General features: G+C 47.0%; 1 protein-coding gene across 1 annotated transcript in view; it reads right to left on the reverse strand.

Annotated features, from left to right (window-relative positions):
• The window catches only part of ZFAT (zinc finger and AT-hook domain containing), a 206,373-nt gene extending 184,314 nt beyond the window's left edge, over positions 1-22,059 (reverse strand). The window contains exon 1 of the mRNA XM_069731946.1: positions 21,947-22,059. The gene's annotated coding sequence lies outside the window, so the exon portion shown is untranslated. The remainder of the gene's footprint in view (positions 1-21,946) is intronic.
• Positions 22,060-23,725: the final 1,666 nt, after the last annotated feature.

The following is a 23,725-nucleotide window of genomic DNA, read 5'->3' on the forward strand; positions in this document are numbered from 1 at the left end:
ACTGAGGAGGGTTGGGCGCTGCAGAGACCCCGGGAGTCTGTGTCCACCTATGCCTCCCGGGTCATGAGCCACCTCCGTGAGTATGAACAGGCTAGTAAGACCCTGAGAAGGCTCCGGGAGGAGCTGCGCTGCACAAGCGCTAAAGCTGCAGGCGCCTCCAGACCCAGGAAGACGCAATTCCAGGCGGAGGTAAAGATTCTGAAGCTTGAAATTAATGACCTGGAGGTAAGAAAAGCATTTATTCGAGAAAAAAGTGGACCATTTAAAGAAAAGCTTATAAATGAAGACCGATTAAGAGAAATGGCTGATAACAGAGAGCAAAGGCAAATGGGGCTGCAGCCTGAGAGCCAGGTGGATGATGATGATGATGATGATGATGATGAGGATGACCAGCAGAAAGCTCCACCTGGCAGCCCTCTTAGTCACTCACAGGCCACGTGCAGCGAGCTCCCTGCTGGACAGGCGACGGTGACATCTCGTCGCAGTTCTGCTGGCTCTGGGGAGGACAGTGACATCGGACAGGGAGGGGCGCTAATGGCAGAGATCAAGCTGCTGGAGTCCCCAGTGTGCCTTCAGAACTTCCATCTTGGTGATGATTTACCAGAGGAGGCACCTGGGGGCCAGAAGAAAAAGGCAAAGAAAACCACCAAGCCAAAGCTGCAGGAAGCGGCAAGCTATGTATATGCCCCCCTCACTGTACCCCCTGAGTCGGCTGCAGGGTCAGCTCGCTGTATAAGCCCCGTTGCCCAGCCCAGCCCGGGTTCTGCTGTGGATCCGATGCAAAGGTGCGGGGAGATTACAGAGCACGGTAATGAGGCGCAGAGCTCCGTCTCTGCTTGTAGTAGCGGGGACGTAGCAGCAGGTGCATCAGCCGAAAGGCTGGACAGTGAGGGCGGCCCGGCGGCAGGCATACGATCAGGCCACGATACTGTGGTCCGCTCCTCAGTGGGAGGGGGGAGCGGCCCGGTGTCGGGGGCAGCTCCGGTAGCCTCGGTGCCCCTGAATACTGTTGCCGCTGATCACTTAGTTGAGGGGCGGCGGCAGTGGAGGGGGTTACCGAGGCTGGGAGTTCCGGTCTTCCCAAAGTCCTATTTTGTGTTGGTGCCGGTGGTCAACAAGATCCTGATGCTAAGGATCAGCCGTGCCCCACAGCAGCTAAAGATCAACGACGCCTGGTAGCAACCATGAAGCAGCGGAATATATCAACTAATGATGCGGAGGGCACACAAAAAACCAGGGGTGAGGTCACCTCCAGTTCTGTGGAGGAGACTCAGACCCTTGTGCCTGATGATGCGGAGGCCAAAGTGTCACCCCCTGTTGTCACTGGTCCAGCAGGAGTGAATGTGGTGGTGGGTATGGATGCAGAAAACTCTTTGTCTAGTGGTGTGGTTGCTGGTTTGGTAGAGGGTGAGGGGGTTATGGAGGTGGGTAATGGTGATGCTGATGGTGTGGATGTGGTCACTGGTCCGGCTGCCCCCCCCCGGTGGTGGCAGCGCCTGTCAGGAGTTATGCCGCTGTCACCTCCAGGGGAAATAGGGCATCCTCCTCGTCTCCGGGCTCTGGGGACGGCATGTTGCAATGGAGTCTCCTGGAGGCTCTAAAGAGGGGGGAGAGATCACTAATAGTAGAGGGTCGAGAGGTTGATCTATCCTTCTGGATAGAGAGACATGGTCTTGGGGCCTTTTGAGAGCAAAATGGGGGGATACAGTGTGGTCCCTCCCAACAGCTGGGCCGGGTAGTGTGCGTAGGAATGTGGTCCGTCTTCAGTGGAGGGGCAGTGATGCATGTCCTCCAAGGTCTAAAGTTGTGGAGCTCCTGCTGAGGATGGGCTTCAGTGCGATTGACATCTACGCCTTGATACATCCCTATTCCACACCTATTTTTGATGTCAGCATTGTTCGGCCGGAGGGGCTTGAGCTCTTCTGGTCGAACTATGAGTTGACAAAAAATTAGCCCGGCTGGCGAGACTTTGCCGTTCAGGTGGTGTCTCGCCAAAACCAAGTCAAGAAAGTGACCGTGATGACTTGTAACGAGTCACTTTCTTGTTATGACATCAGGGCAGCACGGTGGCGCAGTGGTTAGCACTACAGCCTTGCAGCGCTGGGGTCCTGGGTTCTATTCCCACCCAGGACAACATCTGCAAAGAGTTTGTATGTTCTCTCCGTGTTTGCGTGGGTTTCCTCCGGGCACTCCGGTTTCCTCCCACATTCCAAAGACATACTGATAGGAATTCTAGATTGTGAGCCCAATCGGGGACAGTGATGATAATGTGTGCAAAACTGTAAAGCGCTGCGGAATATGTTAGCGCTATATAAAAATAAAGATTATTATTTATTATTATGACGTGGCTTGGCCGGTATGGAGAGGTGGTAGAAATGCCAAAGAAAAACCGTGACGAGTTTGGTATCTGGTCAGGGGCCTGGACGTTTATGGTAAAACTTAAGCGTTCAGGTGGTACGGTTGCCCACATACCATCATCTGCCTTCCTGGGTAGGGATCGTATCCTGGTCTTCTACCAGGGGCAACCGAAGCTCTGTCACAAGTGCGGCGACCCCACACACTTCAGCGCAAACTGCACTGTGCAGAAGTGTGCATTGTGTGGGGATATCGGCGATCTTGCTGCATCTTGTGTGGAGATTAGGTGTCACCTGTGTGGTGAGTTAGGTCACCCATTCAGCCGTTGTCCTCGCTCCTTCGCTAATGCAGTCGTGACCCCGGTGGGAGAAAGCCGTGAGGCTGATTCTGCTGGGGAAGGGACTAGTAGGGGTGAGGGAGCTGAGGGGCCAAGGAAGAAAAGCAATAAAAAGACGCCTGCACAGCTAAGGCGTCTAGACAAACGCAGACAGGATAGGGAGCTGGGCGAGCCTCGTGTTACTGGGATGGCCCCTGTCCTGGATGCCAGTCTTGCTGCTGAGGCCCCAAGGGATGATGAGTTGGATGAGGAGGTCAGGAGGATCCACAGGGAGGAAAGTGCCACTGCCTCAGAATCCTCCCATTATGAAAGTATGGATGAGGATAATAGGCAGTGGCTAGAGGACAAGCGTAAGCTCGGCACCAAAAAGAAGAGAAAGAAGGGAGATAAAAAAAATCTTCTCCCGCTCTGACCAAGGTACCTAAGGAAGGAAAAACCGACTCCCCTCTGGTTGGTCTTTCTAACCGGTTCCAAGCCCTTGAAAACATCTCTTCCTCTGAGGAGGAAGCTGAGGGTGAGGTTCTGGCTTCGGTGGGGCTCACAGGGGACGCCGAGTCTCCTCCTTCTGGGAATGTAAGATCCTTGGAGGGAGGGACTGGCCCAGAGTCCGGAGACGAGGACGAAAAAAATAAAAAACACGTGGGAATGGATACCTCATTGTCATTAAAGAGGGGGAAGGATTCCTCCTCTGAGGCAGAGGATAAGGGGAGTGGGAAAAAGAAAGCTATCTAACTTAATCACCAGTGATGGCGGTACCCACTCCGTTGACGCTGGCGTCCATTAATGTCGCCAGCATAAAGTCAAGTACAGCTAGATTTGCGGCCTTTGATTTTCTTAGCCGGGTTGAAGCTGACATTTTCTTTTGGCAAGAGACCAGGCTGCCAAACATGGCAGATGTGTTTAAAGCTAAGAGGGAGTGGAGACTCGGGCCCTCCTATTGGTCTCTTGCGGCCGAGCCGTATAGCGGACTGGCGGTCCTTTTTACCGCACCGGTGGAATGCCGACGGTTTATTGAGTTAGAAATGGGGAGGTGCCTGATCTTAGATGTCCTCATGAAGGGACAAGAGCTCCGGCTCATCAACATTCATGGTCCCCAATCTAAGTGGCACCGGAAGTGTCTCTTTATGAGGATCAAGCCCTACCTTTTTACAAGTCGGCAGGTTGTCTTTGGAGGGGACTTCAATGCTGTCACGAGGCCCCGAGATAGAGGAGGTTCCAGAGACAAGCTGACTTATGATAGCGTCGCCCTTAATAGTATAGCTAGTGAGGCTCGCCTGGTGGATGTCCACATTCGGCACACCCCACGCCACGAGGGGTTCACCTATCATAGAGGTAACTGTAGGTCCAGAATAGATAGGTTTTATTTAAAGGAGGAAGCTGTCTCTTCAGCAGTGTCTGTTGTTGAGGTGGAGTTCTCCGACCACTGTTTAATTTTGTTTTCTCTGAATGTTACAGAGACCCTCCGGATGGGAAGAGGCTTTTGGAGGCTCAATTCGTCTCTCTTGGAAGAAGAGGAGATAAGACAGTCTTTTGAGGAATTTCTTCAGGGCCAGGTACCATTACTGGATCTTTGTAGTAGTAAGTCAGAGTGGTGGGAGATGTTTAAGGAAAGGGTGGCGAGATTCTTCCGCCAGCTCTCGAGCCTCAGGAGTCTGAGCAGGTACCGTCTGTATCAGGGTCTGAGGAGGAAACTCAAGCATCTTGTCTCAACTGGAGGTAGCCGCGAGGAGATCTCTAGAGTGAAATCTTTGCTTATGAGGTGTCAGTACGATAGACACGCATCTTTGGTTTTTGAGAGGGATTACGGGAAGTACCGCTCGCCCAACCCTTACAGAAACTGCAGGATGTCAGTGAATAGTAAAGTGGTTACAGGACTGGTCGACACTACGGGGTCCCTGAGGCGATCCAGATCAGGGATCCTGGAGGTTGTCAGATCCTTCTACTCACACCTCTTGGGGAAGAGGGATCTTGATTGGGATGAGATGTCGGCTTTCCTGGCTGAAGCTGTCCCCGAACCAGGGGTAGACACCTCTCTTGACGTTTTGACAGAAATGATCAGGGAAGAGGAAGTTCAGTTGGCGATTGAAGGGCTTGCCCCCCCAAAAAAAAAATTGCCTGGTCCAGATGGCTTAACATCTGAATTCTATAAGACCTTTAAGGACGTTTTGGTTCCCCTCTTGACTGAGGTATTCAATGAGTGTCTTTCCTCGGGCACTCTGCCGAAGTCAATGAGGAGGTCTGCTCTGATCATCTTGTCAAAGGGTAAGGACCCGTCTTGCATTGAGAACTGGCGTCCCATAGCGCTTCTCAATGCAGACAGGAAGGTTCTGGCAAAGGTGCTGTTTAATCGGCTGGTGAAATTTGCACCCCGACTCCTTTCGGGGGCCCAGCATTGCCCTCTTCCAGGCCGCAGCACATTTAGTGCTGTGCTCAGTGTCCGAGAGGCAGTGGAGCACGGTAGGGCAGGTCACTGGAAGGGGTACATGCTGTCACTGGACCAGGCAAAAGCGTTTGATCGGGTTAATCATGAGTACCTCTGGTCCGTCCTTCTGAGATATGGCCTGCCAGGGGGGTTTGTTGATTGGCTTAAGACCTTGTACAGTGGGGCAGAGAGTTTCCCACTTGTGAATGGTTGGATTGGCAGCTCTTTTGATGTTGGGTCCGGTGTTCGCCAGGGTTGTCCCTTGAGCCCGCTGCTGTACGTGTTTGCGATTGACCCCCTTCTTAGGAGGGTGGAGCGTGGACCGTTGGCTGGGATCGGGATGGACCGGGCAACACCGGAAGCCACTCTGAGGGTGGTGGCGTATGCCGATGATGTCACTGTGTGATAAGTGTGAGAGTCTCTGGCTGGGAGGAGGAGATCCTGGTTTTGATCTCCCGGACACCCTTCCAGGACCCAAAGTCTCTGCAAAAGTCCTTGGCATCGAATTTGGCCAGGGGGATTACCCCAAACAAAATTGGGACAGCAGGCTAGAGATCGCCACTCAGAAGGTGAACCAATGGAAGGGTTGGTCTTTGACCCTAAGGGAAAGGGTAAACCTGATCAAAACTTACCTGCTCCCTTTACTGATTTATCTGGGCAGTGTATGCATCTTGCCGGAATCTCTCTGGACTCGGGTCTACAGTTTGTTCTTCCAACTGTTATGGGGGAATAGACTGAACCTGGTCAAGAGGGAGGTTACTTACAGTACGAGGAGACTAGGAGGGTTGGGTATGGTCAACCCTGTGGTATTCCTTGTGGATACCTTCATTAAGATCAATATCGCAAACCTCTGGAAAGAGAGGGCTCCTCCGTGGGTATTCTCCTGTAGGGTATGGTTTCAGCCCTTCTTCCAGGAATGGGAGACAGGAGGGCAAGTGAAGGATCTTCGCACACCGCATGGACATCTTCCGGCCTACGCTACCTTGGTTCTGAAGGTAATTCGTCGGTGGGGTCTGGGAATGTGGGAGATCAGGACTCTGCCAAGGAAACTCCTTGACAATAGGGTTCTGTTGACCCATTTCCAGAGGCCTCTGGCGCTCAGGGACTGCCCAAGTCGGGATCTTGGGGTGGGTCTGCATCTTTTGAATTCTATTATTATTATTATTATTATACATTTTTATAGCGCCATTTATTCCATGGCGCTTTACATGTGAATACGGGGCATTCTATGTGAATTCTATCAGGATCCCCTCGAAGTTTTGGGACTTGGCTTGGCGCTGCTTCCATGGGAAACTGTGTGTGAGGGACAATCTGAAGTGTAGGAGCTCTGAGGACAGGAATTGTCCTCGGGAGCATTGTGGTACCTTGCTGGAAAGCATGGACCACTTCCTGCTTCATTGTCCCTTCAACACAGAGGTGTACAACAGGGTGGGCGCCTTCATTGGCTGGTCTCGGCTGGCCGGTCTCTCCTATGCGGAATGGGCCTATGGAGCATTCGGAGACCTTGGTGGTCGGGACCGCTGCACCTTATTTCTAGTTAGCGCAGTGGTTAGGTATCACACGTGGAACGCACGGTGCTTAGTATCGACGCAACGAAAAATCCTCCCAGTGGAAGATGTGTTTAGGACCATACTTGGTGACCTGGTGAAGGTGCGCTCTCTGGAGTATGGGAGACTAGGCGCACGGAGGGCCGCTCTCCTCTGGAGGGGCTTTTCTTTTAGTGTGCCCTAGTCTGGTCATCTCCTTTCCTGGTGGTGGGCTGCTGCTGACACTGTAGATTTTTGTTTTCTTTGATCATTATACAGTGATGTAGGGCTGCAGGCGCTTGGGCTTCGTGATTTGTAATTATTGTGGTGTGTGCTGCTGTATATAATGTATATAATGTATATAGGGATATAGAATTGGGTGTAGGTGTTAGGTTGGGTGGTGGGAAAAGGGGGGAGGTGGGATTATCTTGTGGGACTATGGGACACTGGGTTGTTTGGGGGAAAACTGGCACTGCCTGATCTGGCCTATGGACGTTGGACATGGACTGAGGCATGAGACGCAGGACCAGCTCTCAGGTCAGTGCGGGGGGTTGGGAATGAAGGATAGCTTAGTATTGTATATATCTGTAGTTATTTTATTAAAAAAAAAAAAAATTCATGTATATAGTTTGTGTTTGCCATTGTTTATTTTATTTGTTATTATTATTTTGTTTGGTGACCGGACCAGAGTCAAAGTAGTTATTGTTCTGTATATACTGTATAATATGTGCGAGAGGAGAGAATGAGCGGCTGGACCAGTGTTCAGTATACTGTTTATTTTCTGGCTAATATTTTTGTTATGTTTTTCATTTTTATAATAAAAGATCTACAGGATGTAACTCAGGATCAGTAATGTAATGTATGTACACAGTGACTGCACCAGCAGAATAATGAGTGCAGCTCTGGGGTATAATACAGGATGTAACTCAGGATCAGTAATGCAATGTATGTACACAGTGACTGCACCAGCAGAATAGTGAGTGCAGCTCTGGAGTATAATACAGGAGGTAACTCAGGATCAGTAATGTAATGTATGTACACAGTGACTGCACCAGCAGAATAGTGAGTGCAGCTCTGGGGTATAATACAGGATGTAACTCAGGATCAGTAATGTAATGTATGTACACAGTGTCTGCACCAGCAGAATAGTGAGTGCAGCTCTGGAGTATAATATAGGATGTAACTCAGGATCAGTAATGTAATGTATGTACACAGTGACTGCACCAGCAGAATAGTGAGTGCAGCTCTGGGGTATAATACAGGATGTAACTCAGGATCAGTAATGTAATGTATGTACACAGTGACTGCACCAGCAGAATAGTGAGTGCAGCTCTGGAGTATAATACAGGATGTAACTCAGGATCAGTAATGTAATGTATGTACACAGTGACTGCACCAGCAGAATAGTGAGTGCAGCTCTGGAGTATAATACAGGATGTAACTCAGGATCAGTAATGTAATTAATGTACACAGTGACTGCACCAGCAGAATAGTGAGTGCAGCTCTGGGGTATAATACAGGAGGTAACTCAGGATCAGTAATGTAATGTATGTAGACAGTGACTGCACCAGCAGAATAGTGAGTGCAGCTCTGGAGTATAATATAGGATATAACTCAGGATCAGTAATGTAATGTATGTACACAGTGACTGCACCAGCAGAATAGTGAGTGCAGCTCTGGGGTATAATACAGGATGTAACTCAGGATCAGTAATGTGATGTATGTACACAGTGACTGCACCAGCAGAATAGTGAGTGCAGCTCTGGGGTATAATACAGGATGTAACTCAGGATCAGTAATGTATGTACACAGTGACTGCACCAGCAGAATAGTGAGTGCAGCTCTGGAGTATAATACAGGATGTAACTCAGGATCAGTAATGTATGTACACAGTGACTGCACCAGCAGAATAGTGAGTGCAGCTCTGGAGTATAATATAGGATATAACTCAGGATCAGTAATGTAATGTATGTACACAGTGACTGCACCAGCAGAATAGTGAGTGCAGCTCTGGAGTATAATACAGGGTGTAATTCAGGATCAGTAATGTAATGTATGTACACAGTGACTGCACCAGCAGAATAGTGAGTGCAGCTCTGGGGTATAATACAGGATGTAACTCAGGATCAGTAATGTAATGTATGTACACAGTGACTGCACCAGCAGAATAGTGAGTGCAGCTCTGGGGTATAATACAGGATGTAACTCAGGATCAGTAATGTAATATATGCTAATAGCGTCAGTTGCTGCCATAGTCCCAGAGTTGCATTATGTAATTGTTTGATATAATAAACACTAAAGTGTTTGTACCAAGGTAATAAATGATCCTGTATCCATAGATCAGGGGATAACTAATTGACAGCTGGGACCCCCAGCGATTCTGAGAATTGGGCTCTGAACACAGCCGCGGTCGCCGGTGACCCTCTGCTTCAGTCATTCACTATTTTTGCTGGAATCAGCGGAGTGCTGCTCTTGGATTTCTCTGTCAGTGCATAAGACAATGAACGGAGCGGAGTTGCAGCCAGCGCACTACCATCAGCACAAGAGTCCCGGATAGCCCCTTTAAACTACATCCACAAGTTTTCCTGCAAAAAGTGACCAAATGCCGTAATGAACAGAACATATAATAAAGCAATGAATGATCAGCCCTGCTTCCAACCATCGTACTAATAATCAATGTGAGGTTTATGATGAACAGACGGAGCCCTGATGCCTCTACATTGGGGGCGACATAATAAGGGCAGGGGGAACAGCGACTAGACCACTCATAAGCTGAACTGTGCCCTGCTGACTGCCGTATGTGCAGTCCTGCAGCCCCATCTAGTGGTCACTCACCAGTAGTGCATTGGAACACATTTCTTTATGGTGGGGAGTTTAATAAAAAACTAATTAATTTTTTCTGCATTCCACACAATGGAATTGACCCAACATTGATTTTTTTTATCTTTTGTGCAGTAAAACAAAAAAAAAAAAAAAAAGGAAGGAAGGAAGGTAAAGGAAGCAAAGGAAGTGAAGGAGAAGAGGCGATCTCCTTGTATGGGATGAGCTGCAGCACCAGAGGAACAGCACAATGTATATTCCTCCGGCCCCATCTAGTGGCCGCACAGGCTCACTGCAGCCTCATTGGTGGTGAACTACAGCAGACAGGAAATGGGATACTCCCTGGGGCCCAGACTGGCCACGGGCGGCCCCCGATCCAACGGAGAGGCCAAAATGTAGAATTAGAGAGGATGAGTGTCAACAGCACAGCACCATATAGATCCATATATCCGGCACTGCTCACCATCATCATCATCGCACACCGATCTCTGCTATCTGTCCCTGTGACATAGTGACAGCAGGGCACATCAACGCTGCAGCCAATCACTCAGTTCAGGAGCTTGTGACGTCTACACTGCCTCTAGTGTAGCGTATTTATATAAAAATAAAAAAGAATACAGATAATAGTATCGAAACTAACATAAAAAAAAAAGAAAAATAAACTCCCAATTAATGTCGCTTTTCATCGTATTAATATCCAAAATATAAAATAAAAAAAGTAATCAAAAATAAATTAAATAAATCACTAAAAGAAGTCATCTACTGGGAAAAAAAAAAAAAACACAGGCTTTCATATGGCTCTATCAGAGCAAAAATAAAAACTTATGTCCGTGAAAATAAACAAATTATTGTTTTCAGTGAACAAAAAAAAAATATATATAAAGAAGAAAAAACACACAGAAATCTGGCATCTTGCACGGACCCGAAAAATGAACTTGTCATCCCTTTTACTGCACGGTGAACATCATAAATAAATTTAAAAAAATACATTAAAAAATAACAAAATAAATACATGAAATCTAGTCCTGAATTGTTGGGATTTGTTCATTCTGCGTCTGAAAAATCTGAATGACGACTATTATGTTCTCCAAAATGGCACCAATATAAACTTCACATTTATCCTGGATGTCTTCCTGGAGCAGAACAATATTGTATCATACAATTATTAGGTTCTGTAGAAGGACGTAGATCTGGGGATTTATTATGATGGAATATAGGCTGAACTGGATGGACAAATGTCTTTTTTCGGCCTCACTAACTATGTTACTATGTTACATTTATCCTGCAAAAAAAAAAAAAAAACAACCTGATACAGCTCGGGTGGCCAAAAGAAAAAAAAAAAACCAACAAAAAACATAAGTTCCAGCTGTCAGTTTTTAAGAGATCCGTTGCTAAGGATCAATGGATAAATATCTGTGGGTCGGAATATAGTCAGTGCCCCCTAGATTCATTCATCGAGGATCACATGGGGTCACTTTCCGGGGGGAGGCTGCTGATCTGGCACTTTAGGGAACACACAAACTATTTCAGCACTCGCACCTCCCTATAATATAATAAATTAGGGGCAAATCAATATTTTAGTGTGAAAAATGTAATTTTTCATTCCACTTTGCCTTAAAGGGGTTGTCCACTACTTGGACAACCCCTACTCATTCCCCACGTTTGGCCCCGATAGAATAAACCCCCTACACTCGCCTCCCGTGTCGCTGCTGTTCCCACGGTGTCAGCACTCGTGGTCCCGGAACTCTCAGACGGTTGTATGACATGTGACCCCGGTGACCAATCAGCGCTGGCGTCACAGGCCCCGCCTTCTGTCTGACTGAACATGAAGCGGAAGTCGGAGATCAGCTGCAGTCCGGACTTTCTCTCCACTGTGTCTGGAGGCGGAGGACAGCGACGCCGGCGCGGATTGGTCGTACTGAGCGCAACATTTGATTAGCCCCAATGCTGACAGTGAGAGGAAGTTCTTTGTGGGCAAAGTTGGCAAGATCTGCTCTCCTGCCTATGTGACATATACGCAGCGGTCTCTGTGCCCCCATGTAACATATATACAGTAGTCCCAGCGTCCCCCATGTGACATATACACAGCAGTCTCACACAGCAGCCTCTGTGTTCCTCATGTGACATATACACAGCAGTCTGTGTCCCCCATGTGACATATACACAGCAGTCTCTGTGTTCCTCATGTGACATATACACAGCAGTCTGTGTCCCCCATGTGACATATACACAGCAGTCTCTGTGTTCCTCATGTGACATATACACAGCAGTCTGTGTCCCCCATGTGACATATACACAGCAGCCTCTGTGTCCCCCATGTGACATATACACAGCAGTCTCTGTGTCCCCCATGTGACATATACACAGCAGTCTCTGTGTCCCCCATGTGACATATACACAGCAGTCTCTGTGTCCCCCATGTGACATATGCACAGCAGTCTGTGTCCCTCATGTGACATATGCACAGCAGTCTCTGTGTCCCCCATGTGACATATACACAGCAGTCTCTGTGTCCCCCATGTGACATATACACAGCAGTCTCTGTGTCCCCCATGTGACATATGCACAGCAGTCTGTGTCCCTCATGTGACATATACACAGCAGTCTCTGTGTCCCCCATGTGACATATACACAGCAGTCTCTGTGTCCCCCATGTGACATATACACAGCAGTCTGTGTCCCCCATGTGACATATACACAGCAGTCTGTGTCCCCCATGTGACATATACACAGCAGTCTCTGTGTCCCCCATGTGACATATACACAGCAGTCTCTGTGTCCCCCATGTGACATATACACAGCAGTCTCTGTGTCCCCCATGTGACATATACACAGCAGTCTGTGTCCCCCATGTGACATATACACAGCAGTCTGTGTCCCCCATGTGACATATACACAGCAGTCTGTGTCCCCCATGTGACATATACACAGCAGTCTGTGTCCCCCATGTGACATATACACAGCAGTCTGTGTCCCCCATGTGACATATACACAGCAGTCTGTGTCCCCCATGTGACATATACACAGCAGTCTGTGTCCCTCATGTGACATATACACAGCAGTCTGTGTCCCCCATGTGACATATACACAGCAGTCTGTGTCCCCCATGTGACATATACACAGCAGTCTGTGTCCCCCATGTGACATATACACAGCAGTCTGTGTCCCCCATGTGACATACACACAGCAGTCTCTGTGTCCCCGCTGTGACGTATGCACAGCAGTCTCAGTGTCCCCAATGTAATGTGTACACAGTCTTGGTGCCTCCTATGTCATGTATACACAGCAGTCTCGGTGTCCCCCGTGTGATGTATACACAGCAGTCTCGGTGTTCTCTATGTCAGTGTTCCCCAACTCCAGTCCTCAAGGCCCACCAACAGATCATGTTTTCAGGTTTTTCTTTGTTTTGCACAGGTAATGCAATTATCACCTGGGCAATACTAAGGAAATCCTGAAAACATGACCTGTTGGTGGGCCTTGAGGACTGGAGTTGGGGACCCCTGCTCTATGTGACGTGTATACAGTCTCGGTGCCTCCTATGTCAAGTATATACAGCAGTCTCAGTGTATTACATATTCGGGTTCTGAAAAAGGAAATTGCAGAACCACTAGCCAGAATCTTTGAAAAATTTTGCAATACAGGAGAAATCCCAGAAGATTGGAGAAGGGCAAATTTTGTCCTTATCTTCAAAAAAGGAAAGATGGACCCAGGAAATTACAGGCCAGTGATCCTGACTTCTATAGCAAGAAAGATCTTTGAACAAATTATTAAACAGCATGTATGTGAGTACTTGGGATAATAATACAGTAATTAATCAGAGCCAGCATGGGGTTGTAACAAACAAGTCATGCCAGACTGATCTAATTTACTTCTATGATGAAATCACTGACTGGGTGGATCAGGGAAATGCTGTAGATATAGTATATCTCAACTTCAGCAAAGCATTTGATAAAGTATTTCACACAATCCTTATTGAAAAAAAAAGACCGAGTATGGGATTGACAAGGCTACGGTTAGGTGGATTCATATCTGGCTCAGTGATTATACAGAAGAGTTGCAATAAATGGTTGCACATCCAATTGGAAGAGTATTTCAAGTGGGGCACCACAAGGCTCTCTCCTGGCTCCAGTGTTGTTCAACAGTTTTATAAATGATCTAGATAAGTGAACTGAAGGTAAATTGATCAAATTTGCAGATGATGCAAAGCTAGGAGTGATAGCTAACAGTAGAGAAGACAGAGAAAGGGTTCAGAAGGATCTAGAAAAGCTTGAACAATGGGAAGTGACTAATAGAATGGGATTTAGCAGGGAGAAAAGCAAGATTCTACATCTAGGCAAGAAAAAACGAAAATGATATCTACTCAGAATGGGAGGAATAGAACTAAGCAACAGCATGTGTGAAAAGACTTGGTCATACTAATAGACCACAGACTGCACAGGAGTCAACAGTGTGATGCAGCAGCAACAAAGGCAAACACAGTTCTGGGATGTATTACGAGAAGCATAGAGTCTAGATCACGTGGAGTAATTATCCACCTCTACTCCTCCTTGGTCAGGCCTCCTCTGGAATACTGTGTCCAGTTCTGGGCACCACATTTTAAAAAAGACATTGAAAAACTGGAGCAAATTCAGAGAAGAGCTATGAGGATGGTAAGCGAACTGCAGAGTATGTCCTACGAGGAACGGTTAAAAGATCTGGGAATGTTTAGCTTGCAAATGGAAGGCTAAGAGGAGACTTAAAGGGCCACTGTCACTCCTCTCCAGCCGTTATAAATTAAAAGAGCCACCTTGCGCAGCAGTAATGCTGCATTCTAACAAGGTGGCTCTTTTAGTTTTTACTTCTGTTATTCCCTCAATAAAGCGTTTTATAATTTTCCCCAAATACCTATCTTTAGCCAGGGAGGCAGGTCTGAAGCCTCCTCTGTGAAGCGCCCAACTGCCGTCACTCATCTCTTCTGGGGTGCTGGTCGCCGCCCCCTGCGCGCTGTTTTCTTCTGAAATCCAGCGCCTGCGCTGTGCGTGCCTGCCTGGGGCAGGCGCAGTGAGAATTGGCCGTCATAGCTCAGATGCCAGGTTCCTGACGGCGCCTGTGCGGGCAGTGCGGCCACCCTGTTACTGAATCCCCACCCCGCACTGTGTTATGCATTATGCACAGTGCGGGGCTGGGATTCCTGGGCAGATTCCTGCACAGACCGACGCTGGAAGGCGGGGAACCTGGGGGAGCGTCTGACAAGAGCAGTGCGCAAGCCCAGGAATCCCAGCCCCGCACTGTGCATAATGCATAACACAGTGCGGGGCGGGGATTCAGTAACAGGGTGGCCGCACTGCTTGCACAGGCGCAGTCAGGAACCCGGCATCTGAGCTATGACTGCCAATTCTTAATGCGCCTGCCCCAGGCAGGCACGCACAGCGCAGGCGCCGGATTTCAGAAGAAAACAGCGCGCAGGGGGCGGCGACCAGCACCCCAGAAGAGATGAGTGACGGCAGTTGGGCGCTTCACAGAGGAGGCTTCAGACCTGCCTCCATGGCTAAAGATAGGTATTTGGGGAAAATTATAAAACGCTTTATTGAGGGAATAACAGAAGCAAAAACTAAAAGAGCCACCTTGTTAGAATGCAGCATTACTGCTGCACAAGGTGGCTCTTTTAATTTATAACGGCTGGAGGGGGTGACAGTGTCCCTTTAATAGCTGTCTACAAATATCTGAAGGGCTGTGACATTGTAGAGGGATCATCATTATTCTCATTTGCACATGGAAACAAAAGGGGCATGAGTAAGACCGCTATAGGTCGAAACGCGTAGCTGTATTCTTACAATCACCTGTATGGTCCACTTTTTGTAACAAATTTTTCTGCTTTTATTGCCACTTTGGATTAATAAAATTTGCAACTTTTTATCCATCTTGCTGGAGCTGGAGTGTCTACTTTGCTAAAAGAAGCAATGGAATCAAACAAAGGGAGGAGACATTAGATATTGGGAAAAAACTTTTTAACAGTGAGGGTGATCAATGAGTGGAACAGGCGACCATGAGAGGTGGTGAGTTCTCCTTCAATGGAAATCTTCAAACAAAGGCTGAAGAGACATCTGTCTTGAGATGGTTTAGTGAGTCCTGCATGGAGCAGGGGTTTGGACACGACAATGTAGGTCCCTTCCAACTGTAACACTCTAGGATTCTATTCTTTGTGATTTATGTACCGAAGTCAAAATGTCTCCCATGTTACGCATATACTGCAGACTCAGTATATCCCATGTGATCTATACAGCAGCCTCAGTATATCCCATGCGATGTATATACAGCAGCCTCAGTATATCCCATGCGATGTATATACAGCAGCCTCAGTATATCCCATGCGATGTATATACAGCAGCCGAAAGTATATCCCATGCGATGTATATACAGCAGTCTCAGTGTATCCCATGTGATGTATATACAGCAGTCTCAGTGTATCCCATGTGATGTATATACAGCAGTCTCAGTGTATCCCATGTGATGTATATACAGCAGTCTCAGTGTATCCCATGTGATGTATATACAGCAGTCTCAGTGTATCCCATGTGATGTATATACAGCAGTCTCAGTGTATCCCATGTGATGTATATACAGCAGTCTCAGTGTATCCCATGTGATGTATATACAGCAGTCTCAGTGTATCCCATGTGATGTATATACAGCAGTCTCAGTGTATCCCATGTGATGTATATACAGCAGTCTCAGTGTATCCCATGTGATGTATATACAGCAGTCTCAGTGTATCCCATGTGACGTATATACAGCAGTCTCAGTGTATCCCATGTGATGTATATACAGCAGTCTCAGTGTATCCCATGTGATGTATATACAGCAGTCTCAGCGTCGCCCATGTGATGTATATACAGCAGTCTCAGTGTATCCCATGTGATGTATATACAGCAGTGTCAGTGTCGCCCATGCGATGTATATACAGCAGCCTCAGTGTATCCCATGTGCTGTATATACAGCAGCCTCAGTATATCCCATGCGATGTATATACATCAGCCGAAAGTATATCCCATATGATGTATGTACAGCAGTCTCAGTGTATCCCATGTGATGTATACACAACAGTCTCAGTGTATCCCATGTGATGTATATACAGCAGTCTCAGCGTCGCCCATGTGATTTATATACAGCAGTGTCAGTGTCGCCCATGTGATATATATACAGCAGCCTCGTATATCCCATGTGCTGTATATACAGCAGCCTCAGTATATCCCATGTGCTGTATATACAGCAGCCTCAGTATATCCCATGTGCTGTATATACATCAGCCTCAGTATATCCCATGTGCTGTATATACATCAGTCGAAAGTATATCCCATATGATGTATATACAGCAGTCTCAGTGTCTCCCATGTGATGTATATACAGTAGTCTGTGTCACCCATGTGATGTATATACAGCAGTCTCAGTGTATCCCATGTGATGTATATACAGTAGTCTGTGTCACCCATGTGATGTATATACAGCAGTCTCAGTGTATCCCATGTGATGTATATACAGTAGTCTGTCACCCATGTGATGTATATACAGCAGTCTCAGTGTATCCCATGTGATGTATATACAGCAGCCTCAGTATATCCCATGTGCTGTATATACAGCAGCCGCAGTATATCCCATGTGCTGTATATACAGCAGCCTCAGTATATCCCATGTGCTGTATATACATCAGTCGAAAGTATATCCCATATGATGTATATACAGCAGTCTCAGTGTCTCCCATGTGATGTATATACAGTAGTCTGTGTCACCCATGTGATGTATATACAGCAGTCTCAGTTTCGCCCATGTGATGTATATACAACAGCCTCAGTGTCGCCCATGTGATTAATATACAGCAGTCTCGATGTCTCCCATTCGATGTATATATAGTAGTCTGTCTCCCATGTGATGTATATACAGCAGCCTCTATATATCCCATGCGATTTATAGACATCAGCTTCAGTATATCCCATATGATGTATATACAGCAGTCTCAGTATCTCCCATGTGATGTATACACAGCTGTCTCAGCGTCGCCCATGTGATTTATACAGCAGTGTCAGTGTCGCCCATGTGATGTATATACAGCAGCCTCGTATATCCCATGTTATGTATATACAGCAGCCTCAGTGTTGTGAGTTCTGTTTTTGGGCTCCCTCTGGTGGTTACTGATGGTACTGGGTGATTTGTGTTCTGCTGTCTCTGGTGTCCACCTGTTCTATTAGCATTTGGGAGTTTCCTATTTAACCGGGCTTTCTTGTCATTTCCCCGCCGGCTATCAAGGTTATCAGAGTGTTTTGTTACCTCAGCTTCTGGCTTCAGTAATCTTCAGGACAAGCTAAGTTTTTGATTTTCTTGTTCCACGTTTTGCTTTATTTTTGTCTAGTCCAGCTTGCATATAATTGTTTCTTTGCTGCTGGTTGCTCTGGTGGGCTGTAATTGCTCCTCATGTTCCATGAGTTGGAACATGAGTTCAAGTAATTACAGGATGGTTTTTTTGAAGGGTTTTTTGCTGACCGCGCAGTTTACTTTTGTATCCTCTGCTATCTAGTTTTAGCGGGCCTCATTTTGCTGATTCTGTTTTCATACTGTGTATGTGCCTTCCTCTCATTTCACCGTCATTATATGTGGGGGGCTGCTATTTCTGTGGGGTATTTCTCTGGAGGCAAGAGAGGTCTGTGTTTCTTCTAATAGGGGAAGTTAGATCTTCGGCTGGTGCGAGACGTCTAGGACCAACGTAGGCACGTTCCCCGGCTATTGTTATTTGTGTGTTCAGGTTTAGGGTCGCGGTCAGCTCAGGTTCCATCACCCTAGAGCTCGTTGGTGCTTGTCCTTTTGTGATTCCCTGCCATTGGAATCATGACACCTCAGTATATCCCATGGGATGTATATACAGCAGTCTCAGTGTCTCCCATGTGATGTATATACAGCAGCCTCAGTGGATCCCATGTGATGTATATACAGTAGTCTGTGTCACCCATGTGATGTATATACAGCAGCCTCAGTATATTCCACGTGATGTATGTACAGCAGCCTCAGTATATTCCATGTGATGTATGTACAGCAGCCTCAGTATATTCCATGTGATGTATGTACAGCAGCCTCAGTATATTCCATGTGATGTATGTACAGCAGCCTCAGTATATTCCATGTGATGTATGTACAGCAGCCTCAGTATATTCCATGTGATGTATGTACAGCAGCCTCAGTATATTCCATGTGATGTATGTACAGCAGCCTCAGTATATTCCATGTGATGTATGTACAGCAGCCTCAGTATATTCCATGTGATGTATGTACAGCAGCCTCAGTATATTCCATGTGATGTATGTACAGCAGCCTCAGTATATTCCATGTGATGTATGTACAGCAGCCTCAGTATATTCCATGTGATGTATGTACAGCAGCCTCAGTATATTCCATGTGATGTATGTACAGCAGCCTCAGTATATTCCATGTGATGTATGTACAGCAGCCTCAGTATATTCCATGTGATGTATGTACAGCAGCCTCAGTATATTCCATGTGATGTATGTACAGCAGCCTCAGTATATTCCATGTGATGTATGTACAGCAGCCTCAGTATATTCCATGTGATGTATGTACAGCAGCCTCAGTATATTCCATGTGATGTATGTACAGCAGCCTCAGTATATTCCATGTGATGTATACACAGCAGCCTCAGTGTCGTCCATGTGATGTATACACAGCAGTCTCAGTGTCTCATGTGATGTATATACAGCAGCCTCAGTATATCCCATATGATGATGTATATACAGCAGTCTGTGTCTCCCATGTGATGTATATACAGCAGTCTGTGTCTCCCATGTGATGTATATACAGCAGTCTGTGTCTCCCATGTGATGTATATACAGCAGTCTGTGTCTCCCATGTGATGTATATACAGCAGTCTGTGTCTCCCATGTGATGTATATACAGCAGTCTGTGTCTCCCATGTGATGTATATACAGCAGTCTGTGTCTCCCATGTGATGTATATACAGCAGTCTGTGTCTCCCATGTGATGTATATACAGCAGTCTGTGTCTCCCATGTGATGTATATACAGCAGTCTGTGTCTCCCATGTGATGTATATACAGCAGTCTGTGTCTCCCATGTGATGTATATACAGCAGTCTGTGTCTCCCATGTGATGTATATACAGCAGTCTGTGTCTCCCATGTGATGTATATACAGCAGTCTGTGTCTCCCATGTGATGTATATACAGCAGTCTGTGTCTCCCATGTGATGTATATACAGCAGTCTGTGTCTCCCATGTGATGTATATACAGCAGTCTGTGTCTCCCATGTGATGTATATACAGCAGTCTGTGTCTCCCATGTGATGTATATACAGCAGTCTGTGTCTCCCATGTGATGTATATACAGCAGTCTGTGTCTCCCATGTGATGTATATACAGCAGTCTGTGTCTCCCATGTGATGTATATACAGCAGTCTGTGTCTCCCATGTGATGTATATACAGCAGTCTGTGTCTCCCATGTGATGTATATACAGCAGTCTGTGTCTCCCATGTGATGTATATACAGCAGTCTGTGTCTCCCATGTGATGTATATACAGCAGTCTGTGTCTCCCATGTGATGTATATACAGCAGTCTGTGTCTCCCATGTGATGTATATACAGCAGTCTGTGTCTCCCATGTGATGTATATACAGCAGTCTGTGTCTCCCATGTGATGTATATACAGCAGTCTGTGTCTCCCATGTGATGTATATACAGCAGTCTGTGTCTCCCATGTGATGTATATACAGCAGTCTGTGTCTCCCATGTGATGTATATACAGCAGTCTGTGTCTCCCATGTGATGTATATACAGCAGTCTGTGTCTCCCATGTGATGTATATACAGCAGTCTGTGTCTCCCATGTGATGTATATACAGCAGTCTGTGTCTCCCATGTGATGTATATACAGCAGTCTGTGTCTCCCATGTGATGTATATACAGCAGTCTGTGTCTCCCATGTGATGTATATACAGCAGTCTGTGTCTCCCATGTGATGTATATACAGCAGTCTGTGTCTCCCATGTGATGTATATACAGCAGTCTGTGTCTCCCATGTGATGTATATACAGCAGTCTGTGTCTCCCATGTGATGTATATACAGCAGTCTGTGTCTCCCATGTGATGTATATACAGCAGTCTGTGTCTCCCATGTGATGTATATACAGCAGTCTGTGTCTCCCATGTGATGTATATACAGCAGTCTGTGTCTCCCATGTGATGTATATACAGCAGTCTGTGTCTCCCATGTGATGTATATACAGCAGTCTGTGTCTCCCATGTGATGTATATACAGCAGTCTGTGTCTCCCATGTGATGTATATACAGCAGTCTGTGTCTCCCATGTGATGTATATACAGCAGTCTGTGTCTCCCATGTGATGTATATACAGCAGTCTGTGTCTCCCATGTGATGTATATACAGCAGTCTGTGTCTCCCATGTGATGTATATACAGCAGTCTGTGTCTCCCATGTGATGTATATACAGCAGTCTGTGTCTCCCATGTGATGTATATACAGCAGTCTGTGTCTCCCATGTGATGTATATACAGCAGTCTGTCTCCCATGTGATGTATATACAGCAGTCTGTGTCTCCCATGTGATGTATATACAGCAGTCTGTGTCTCCCATGTGATGTATATACAGCAGTCTGTGTCTCCCATGTGATGTATATGCAGCAGTCTGTGTCTCCCATGTGATGTATATACAGCAGTCTCAGTGTCTCCCATGTGATGTATATACAGCAGTCTCAGTTCTGAACAATTTCCTGCGCTCCAGACTGTTGCAAACCTGGTCGGCAGTGAGTAGTAACATCATCCACCACAGCCGCACTGAAGCTACGCCGCTCCTGCCGTCACATTAGGGCGACTTCATTAACCCTTGACCACACATAACAGGGTATTATTTTAATCGGCCGCCAGTGACGGGGGACACATCCCAGTGGTAGAACATAGGCTCAGCTGCTCCGAGAGAAGCCGCCACACCTGTGCTGACAGTTTCCTGCAATGTATCGGCCGGCGTCTGGCTATAGATTACAGGTTCCTAAATTGCAACGTCCCGTAACTTAAGAAAAAGAAAATCCCCAGCCGTTTTGTGTACACAGCACCTATGAAAACCTGTGTTGCTGTGGTAACAGACTGCAAACAATCCCTGTGTAGTCTGATCCCGAATGTCACACTTATCGCAAGAAGAGCGCAGGAACGCAAGCATCTGCACAGCGCTGTTACCATGGCGATACATAGATGTGCACAGGAGCTCCATACACAAAACGGTGAGAGACTTTACAGGAGCTGGAATGGGAGCGGAACTCAGCTGCACGGCTCCGTCCACTGAGCTGTAACTAAACCACGTGTGAACGGTGCCTGCAGTCCGGTAATGACGGATTAATGGACCTGTACAGCCGCCAGCACGTGCACTCTGCCCCCGGTCTCCGTCCCATTAAGTATTCACAGATATACACCGGTACTTGCCTGCTAGTGCGCCTCCACGAGCAGCCCCCGGGCTCCCCGCCATCCTCTCGTACCGCGGGACATAACGGGGAGACGACAACAAGACTCCCGGAAGCTGCGAGCGCGACATCTACGCGTCCCTAACACTCAGCCAATGGGAGAGCGGAATACAAACTCTCCACCAATCACAGCGAATCTTTTTCCTTTAACAACGCGGGCTGAGGATCTAAGGCGATCGCTGATTGGATAAAGCGGACTGGTAGGTGGAGTTACTGGCGAGCACTAGAGGGGAAATATATCAATAATAATGGTAGATACCAGTGTCTGCGATAATGAGCGACGCCATATTGTGAGAGACCGATCCTCCTGCAATAAACTGATGTACAACCCCGCTGGAGGACGGGACTCATAGTCGTGGCACATTGTGATTCAGAAGAATCCATAGTGACCCATAAAGCCGGGTTTACATCCAGCGATATCACACAGGCTTACTGGCCTTTTTTTAGGGGGTGCTCTGTATATATTAACCTATATTGACCCTTTCCACCGCCCAAATTTTTTTTTTCCAGCTTTCTTTTCTCCAGGACTTTTTTAATTTTTCCATGGACGCAGAGCTTATTGTTATACGGGACGATCTGTAGTTTTGAATTACACCAGAGGCGTAGCTGGGGTTTTGGCTCAAGGAAGGGGGGCGAAGCTTCTGAGTGGCCCCCAACCAGGTAACCTTGATTACAACTGGGTGACGCGCCCTAATAGTGGAGGAGAACCTCAGCAGATGACCGCGCTGTTACTGAAGATTATATATATAACGACCAACATGGATATTATCAGACAAGCCTACAACCTGCAGCTACCACCGATCGACCAAACCGCTGCACGACCAGCTCTACCCTCACCTACTGTATCCTCAGCCATCCCTTGTAGATTGTGAGCCCTCGCGGGCAGGGTCCTCTCTCCTCCTGTACCAGTTATGACTTGTATTGTTTAAGATTATTGTACTTGTTTTCATTATGTATACCCCTCCTTACATGTAAAGCGCCATGGAATAAATGGCGCTATAATAATAAATAATTATAATATTACCGCCATATGGTCAGTGGTAGATACCAGCCCTACAGAGCATATAACAGATCACTGCAGTTACAGATAATGTCTTACCGCTGACGTTCTCTGATGGAATCGTTCATTTTTCCCGTCTTTTCCATCTGGCCCAGACCGACATGACAACTTCTCCAGCCAGGACTCGTCTGCAGAGAATACAACAAAGACACATTTCACTTCTCATATTCCAGCCATCACCATCTATTCATAACCTGCACAAACTCCTCATCCTGCTGATACCCCAATACTGAGCCGCTGCTGCCGTATGTGTCCCTATTACTGCCCCTGATACCCCAATACTGAGCCTCTGCTGCCGTATGTGTCCCTATTACTGCACCTGATACCCCAATACTGAGCCGCTGCTGCCGTATGTGTCCCTATTACTGCACCTGATACCTCAATACTGAGCCTCTGCTGCCGTATGTGTCCCTATTACTGCCCCTGATACCCCAATACTGAGCCACTGCTGCCGTATATGTCCCTATTACTGCACCTGATACCCCAATACTGAGCCGCTTCTGCCGTATGTGTCCCTATTACTGCACCTGATACCCCAATACTGAGCCGCTGCTGCCGTATGCGTCCCTATTACTGCCCCTGATACCCCAATACTGAGCCGCTGCTGCCGTATGTGTCCCTATTACTGCACCTGATACCCCAATACTGAGCCGCTGCTGCCGTATGTGTCCCTATTACTGC

Source organism: Ranitomeya imitator, chromosome 6 (genome assembly GCF_032444005.1).
Source record: "Ranitomeya imitator isolate aRanImi1 chromosome 6, aRanImi1.pri, whole genome shotgun sequence".
In the NCBI taxonomy this organism is placed as follows: Eukaryota; Metazoa; Chordata; class Amphibia; order Anura; family Dendrobatidae; genus Ranitomeya; species Ranitomeya imitator.